At 27.4% G+C, this 7,329-nt stretch overlaps 2 long non-coding RNA genes across 4 annotated transcripts; both read left to right on the top strand.

The window, feature by feature from the left end:
- Window positions 1-251: 251 nt before the first annotated feature.
- On the top strand, window positions 252-2,056 carry LOC113383788. 2 transcript variants are annotated; one of them, XR_003367770.1, is made up of 4 exons: window positions 252-388; window positions 626-776; window positions 1,463-1,640; window positions 1,988-2,056. It is a non-coding gene; the product is annotated as an uncharacterized LOC113383788 (long non-coding RNA). The 2 variants fall into 2 exon arrangements; XR_003367771.1 differs by having other exon boundaries at window positions 1,463-1,630; window positions 1,988-2,055.
- Window positions 2,057-4,663: 2,607 nt separating this feature from the next.
- Window positions 4,664-7,234, top strand: LOC113383789. 2 transcript variants are annotated; one of them, XR_003367773.1, is made up of 5 exons: window positions 4,664-4,761; window positions 4,996-5,135; window positions 5,209-5,366; window positions 6,646-6,769; window positions 7,153-7,234. It is a non-coding gene; the product is annotated as an uncharacterized LOC113383789 (long non-coding RNA). The 2 variants fall into 2 exon arrangements; XR_003367772.1 differs by lacking the exon at window positions 7,153-7,234 and having other exon boundaries at window positions 6,646-6,773.
- The last annotated feature ends 95 nt before the right edge of the window (window positions 7,235-7,329 follow it).

Below are 7,329 nucleotides of genomic sequence, written 5' to 3'. Positions count from 1 at the left end.
TGTTATTAACTTTTATAAATTAGACACATAGTATATTTTAAAGTAAAATTACATTTATTAGTAATATATAATTAGTGTAATTTTTATAATAATGTGCTTTTCCGACTTTTTTAAAAAAATTATATATTTGTTTTATTCAACATATAAATTTGTTCAAAATGCGGGCCTGGTTTCTTGTTAAATGTAGTCCTGCTTTCTGATTGGTTGCCTCATTTTGACAGCTCCAAATATATAAATGGCGGACAATTCTCGTTACTTCTTACGAAAATGCTCCTATAATCGCTTCGAAGTATTAGGAGAGCAGAAACGTCAGAATATATATATGAAAGTGCAATATTATTCGTGCACAATGTATGGTGTGACTATTACGAATTCAAATAACCTTAATGTAAGTACAAATTGATTATCATTATGATTATTATATTTCAAATGAAGTGTCATGTGGCTATTATATATTATATTTTTTATATCAATTCCTATGTTTATGATTATTATTAAAACTTATTTCTTTGTTAATTATTAAAATTAAACTTTTAATTAAATCGTTACATCGATGTAGTAATCTAGTAAAATTTTTCACTATCTAAGTAGTGTTTCTTGTAATAAAACTATATTCTTTTCACAGGTGCTTATAACTTGTAAGGAAACAAGAAAGAAAAAATTAAATGAAATATATTATTGATGAATTATGTAAAGGCATACCATTAGTTTTATTTAACTGTCTTCTCAGAAATATACATTAAACAGAAAAACAGAGATGATGAGTAGAAGATTGAGTAAGTTTTGCAACATTTTATATACTATTATATATAATAGTTTTAGAAAATTTAATTTTATTCATATGAAAACTTAAATATCGAACTACAATTCCAATGAATTTGCCAATTCATGTGATAATAATATAGAGTAAAATGATAAATCAAAGTAGTAATACCAGTATATTAAACTTCAGTTGTAGTTACATAAAACGCCAAATATTTTTTAATGAATTGAGTCAAAAACTGATGAGAAATGCTTATAGTTTATTTAAGAAACACAATTTTGTTCAAAAGTACATTTTGCTCACAATAATCTAAAAAAATACCACATAAACCTATTAGAATTTTATGTGAATGTAATTGAATCAAATGAAATGAATGATTTCACTGTAAGTTATTCTATAGATAAATTCTTTATTGAATCAGATTTATATTTACAATTTTTTTATAATGAAAAATGAATTCTTTGTCCTATCAAAAGTACTTTGAAGCAAAAGCATTACTGAGTTTTAATTAATTGTCAATGAATTGATAATTATTGATGTGCTTCGAATAATATACATACTAGTTTCTACTATTACAATGCTTTTAGAATGAATTGAGTTTAAAAATAATAAGAACTTTATATAGTGCATATAATATGTATGTTTCACAAACAAGTATTTAATTAATAACAATAATTTCACTGAATTTTTATTTTATAGTGTTATGGATTCTTGCACTGTTGCAAGTATACATACTTTGGAGAATAATAATTGTTCGGGATGCTAACAGGATTGTCCCTGTACTTCAGAGATAACAAGACAAGTCTGATACATATATTAATAGAAATGCATTTATGCTGATTTCCAAATGATGATGTCTTTAAAAATGTAAATATAGGTAACTATAATTTTGTGCATGAAGATAAGAAAACTTCAAGGTTTTAAATACATTTATACAATAAACAAAAGGCAAATGTAAAATATTTAATATTTTACTCAATTAACATTATAAAAATAAATTTATTCTTTAAATATTTAATATTTAAAACAGTATAATTACAAGCGTTTAAGTAATTTGATACTGAATGATCCGAATTAATATAATTTTTTATAATAATAAAGTAATTTATATGAACTTTATTGCCAAAAATAAGAATTATATGATATAGTTTATTATGTAATTGATTTTGCTAGTAATGTAAAATATCATTATTCATTATTACAACCCAAATATTTCCATTATAGGAACTTCCAAGAATCCAGAACGATGTGTCTATCCATATTTTTCGTGTCTGCAATGGATCATGCTGTGCATTTTTTCTGTGTTTAGAACTTAAGATGGATCGCCTCCAATGCATACTATAGGAGTACCTTTAACTGTAACTAACCTATGAAGCACAATTAACGAAGATGAAATATCTGAGCATGAACATTATAATGATATAGAAAACAAATTGCCTTCGTACCTTTGAGAAAAAATGAAATGTCTGTGTCAATAGTTAAAACTTAATTTTAGCTATGTATGATTTTCTTTATATTGACTTTTTATCAAAAGTATTTCTTGTAGATTACTTTATATAATTTTTTATCAACTGTTTGAAACTTACAACAGAAGTTTTTATACAACTTATGATAATCAATATAATACGTAGCAATAAATATAATATGTAGCAATAAACTTAAGATTTTGTAATGATGATTTAGATTTGAAATATCTAATTTTTATCAATTATAGAACGCACATTCAACTTCTGTTAGCAAGTTTTTGAAGCTGCTATTTCTAGATTAACAGGCTAATGATGCTGGCTTCTTTTTGAATTATTAAATTCTACACTTAATACAAAGCATAATGAGTTTGCTAAAATGTAGCAAATGGAGCAAATAATTAATTATTCTTAGAAGTGAAATAGCTTTATTGTCATATGATCACAATTAAACAAGTTTAAGTTTTAAATACATTTTAATTATATTTTGATAAATATGTTTTAATGCAAATTAAAGTTGTTTGTGCCAGCAATAATATTTCTAGTACTAATACTATTATAGGAGATTCCAAATTTTTTTACCCATGCCATCATCCTCAGTATCTTTTAAGTTTAATCCTTGCAGTGGACCATTTCCATATCAGACTTTAGGAGTACCTTTAACTGGAACTTTTACAGTTTTATCATTACAGTTTCACACCTATTGATGAAATAGATTTGAAACAATCTGTCGACATCTTGAATAAGTAATAAGGAAGATGAAACATCTGAGAATGAATATTATAATGATGTAAAAAGCAAGTTGCCTTTGTATCTTTGAGAAGAAGTGAAACGACAGTGTAAATGTTTAAAAACTAGCTTTAGTTACATATGATATTCTTTGTATTGTCTTTTTATTAAATCAAGTCAAGTACTTCATGTAAATGGTCTTTATAGAATGATGTGCAATGCAATGCAATATATGTCCATTTATTTATTTAGATTTAAAATGTAATTGATAGTAATTAAGTAAATTAAGTATAAGTTATTATTATCATATTATGAAAGCTTATGGAATATAATTTATATTTTCAGCTCGTTTTAAATGTAAAATTGAAATCAAATATTTATTAATGAGCTAAAATAATTTTTATAAACAATTTTATTTGAAATAAATTATATTTTCGGACAAATTTATTAACTTTAACAACAAATATACTTTATATAACAATACTTCTATAATTTTCGTAGATTAAATTTTCTGTTTGAATTTCGCGCTTTAAATTGTACGTTGTAATTGCTTCAAATGTCAAGAGATTTTTGTGAATGAACTTAATTTCGCGTTAATTAAGAGTTTTTAATTAAATCCTTGATTAGTTTTAATTCTCTTGTTTATCTATGGTCACCTTAACCTTGCCTATTTCATAAGTACCAAAAAGAGTCGCTTGGGGATCATTGGCGCTACATGCACACTCTGCATTCGCACATCTTCCCATATCTATGTTTCTATGGTCAGAAAGAGTCGCCAAAAATTCATTCTTTCTTTTTGGACTTGCCGGGCGCATACATTACATCGGAGCACGAAAAACAAGGTGGACTCTTTGCCAAAGAGCTCTTGATTATTCTGGTGAGTTGTATTTGTACAAATTATATAACGCGTTCGGATTTACGATTCCATTTTGTGTTTAACAGTGTCGTTGCGTGTAACGCCAAAGTGACATTTAAGTAATTGGCGAGTTTATTTCGGATTAATTACATAATTGAAATTATACTCCATTTTCCCATTCTATGTTCTATGGTCAGAAAGAGTCGTTCATTCTGGACTTGCCGGGCGCATACATTACATCGAGCACGAAAAGGTGGATCTTTGCCGAAGAGCTTTGATTATTCTGGTGAGTTGTATTTGTGCAAATTATATAACGCCTTCGGATTTACGATTCCATTTTGTGTTAGTGTCGTTGCGTGTAACGCCAAAAGTGACATTTAAGTAATTGTGCAGAGTTTATTTCGGATTAATTACATAATTGAAATTATACTCCATTTTCCCATATCTATGGTTCTATGGTCAGAAAGAGTCGCCAAAAATTCATTCTTTCTTTTTGGACTTGCCGGGCGCATACATTACATCGGAGCACGAAAAACAAGGTGGACTCTTGCCAGAAGAGCTCTTGATTATTCTGGTGAGTTGTATTTGTGCAAATTATATAACGCCTTCGGATTTACGATTCCATTTTGTGTTTAACAGTGTCGTTGCTTGTAACGTCAAAAGTGACATTTAAGTAATTGTGCACACTTTATTTCGGATTTATTACATAATTGAAATTATACTCCATTTTGTTTTTTACTTACTTTCTATTAGACTCAGTTGCTTTAGATTCTTGCTTCATTTTTTTTTAAATAATTGTATTACTTGCAAATAGTTTAGGTATCATTAAACAATACAATTTGTTGAAGTTCATTGCTGAAGGCCTTGCATTCGTGGCGTCAACTAGAAATTCTTGTGTTAATGGAGTCTTCAAGGAAGTCAGCGACATGCAAACAAGTAATAAATTAAAGGTATGGGTTAACAATACATTTTTATTAAATTGTTTTGCAATTTTCCAAAATTGTTGATTTTTATTAACAGCAAGTTCGACTAATTTTTCTAGTAAGTATTTTTATTATCGATTTGCAATTATGTTGACATCTTTTTAACCCTTTGCAGATTTATTTAGTTAAGTGAATAATTAAAGAGATAAATAAATAAAACTTAATCTATATTAGATGAAATTAATTGATGTTTTTGAATAGGTCTTCCAAACAATAAGCATCTGAATAATGACAGAAATGCTGGAAAACGGAAGCGTGAAAAGGGTCCAGCTCCTCCCATGCCTGTCATTTGCATGAGTGTGATGCCATTGCCTATCGCAGATAAAAAACATGATTTGGAGGTAAACTTCATTATTACATATGAAGACAAATATCGACTTGGTGACAATTCATTCAAATAATTAAATCTTTTAGATCATTGAGTTGCAATATTAGTGATAATTCTACAAGAAGCATAGAAACTGCAACTGCCAGTATGACGGATGATCAAGTAGATGATTTTTTGCTTCAGTTGTTTGAAATTGTAAAGGAGAAAAATGAACTATTCTGGAGGCAAGCCTAGTTGAGTATACGTAAGTTGGAAAATAATCACATTTAAATTAGTTTTATTCATCCTATTGAACCAACCATTAGTGACATTCTATTACCTAAAATGTGGTGTTTACTAGATGTAAAAAAAATTATCAATAAATCACCAAGTATTTTGTTCATGTTTTTTCCATAAACTCTGAACCTATTTTAAAAATTTAAAAACCTTTTAAAAAATATCAATTGGAAATCATATTGGTTAGTGTTAGGTAAAGATCTGCCGAATCGTGTCTTTGAAAATGTTGAAATTCAATTTGCTTTAGTTTGAAAAAATAGCTTGTACATACTAGATTTCAATAGACCTTTTTTTTAACTTTCCGCAGGGTAAGTTATAGTAATCACAAAAAAATTGAAAATGAAAATTTTCATATCTTTACGTTTCAAAGGTTTCTGAATATTTGGGCAAACCTTAAAAAAAAAATTGATGTGTGTGTGTGCATGCGGATATGGAACACCGTTCAACCGATTTGAATAATTAAAAAAAACATTTGATTCGTATTGATAAGGAGACTTGCGGATTAGTTTTTGGCGAAGACAGGTCTAGACGTTCCGAAGATACGGGGCAAAAAGTGCCAAAAACGGTAACTCAGTTTTTAAGTGAACGAAGCGTCCGATTTTAATAATTACTTTTGTATTGACAAGATGAAGAACTGATTAAATTATTGGGTAGGCACATACACAGGTATGTAGAAATATATTGATTTGAATTCAAAGTTTATTTGCTTTAACTATCCTGGCTTGTGATAAACAAAAATAATTATGATAAATCAGGTTCGAGCATAATAATGTGATTCTATTTTGAAATTGTTGAAAGATTTTAATTATTCTCAATAATTCTTCAGAAAGATTCTGTAATGCTAATACAATCAATGCTTTTTATATAAAATATTTTGTAAGTAAATGAAGCTGATGCATAAATCTTAATTTAATGATTTTGAAAACAAAGTACTTTTTACTATTAAATGTCACGGTCTTCAAAAAAAAAGCCTTTGAATTTTTATATAATATCCTTCATGACAAGAAAATTCTGTGCTGATCCTGAATATTTACTTAAGCCATAGTATATATTATTGTTGACGGCTGCTACGATTTAAAGTTTCCTAGGCAAAATGCATTGAGGCTAAGTCATGTGAACACTGAAATAATTTTATTTCTCATGACAAGAATAACTGTAATAATTAGTCAAAGATACATGAAATATTTAATTTCAGATAAAGACATACAAAGAGTAATCCAAACTTATTATTACCTTTTATATTTCAGCTCTGCTATAAAATAGAAGCTGTCGACAATAATCAAGTTAATTATAAAAAATAAGTTAACTCTGGAATGAGAATCCTGTATTATCTTACTGCTGCAGTAGACTTCTTTGCTTCATTAACTATCGGTAAGATAACAAAACAAGCAATTCTTATTTCGTAAGATACAAGTCGAATTATTTAGGTTTTGAGAAACCTAGAGTATAATTATGCTTTTCAATACTTACTTATAAAATACTACAAGGACAAGATCAATACATAGTTTTTCCAGAAACATACTCCAAGCTTCAACTGTTAACTGCTATTGCTTACAGTTTCAAATAAAATATGTAAAACTAATCACATAATTATCATATCTCAAAATAATTAAATATTCAAAATATTTGTTCAAGATTCATTATATAGGCTCTGTATCGATTCTTTTGTAACAAATATATACAATATATACATTTACAAATTGAATACCTATCTTCATTTGAAAATAACAAAAACAATTATTACCACAATTAAGGATGGCAACCTATAAGAGAAATATCTGCTGAGGGATCAAAAAGACTTCTATGGAAACTGAATTTATTAAACTGAATACGCGTAGAACTTCAAGGTATGCAATTTATTTAATCATTTGCTTATTTATTCATCTTAATATTTTTGATATCGTCATTAAGAATTTATTCATATTTTTTTC

This window comes from Ctenocephalides felis, unplaced genomic scaffold, assembly GCF_003426905.1.
Source record: "Ctenocephalides felis isolate EL2017-DRISC unplaced genomic scaffold, ASM342690v1 CF-g0.4_SCAFFOLD_03570, whole genome shotgun sequence".
Classification (NCBI taxonomy): Eukaryota; Metazoa; Arthropoda; class Insecta; order Siphonaptera; family Pulicidae; genus Ctenocephalides; species Ctenocephalides felis.
Note: the sequence above shows the minus strand (reverse complement) of the source record. Positions and strands in the feature narration are given on the sequence as shown.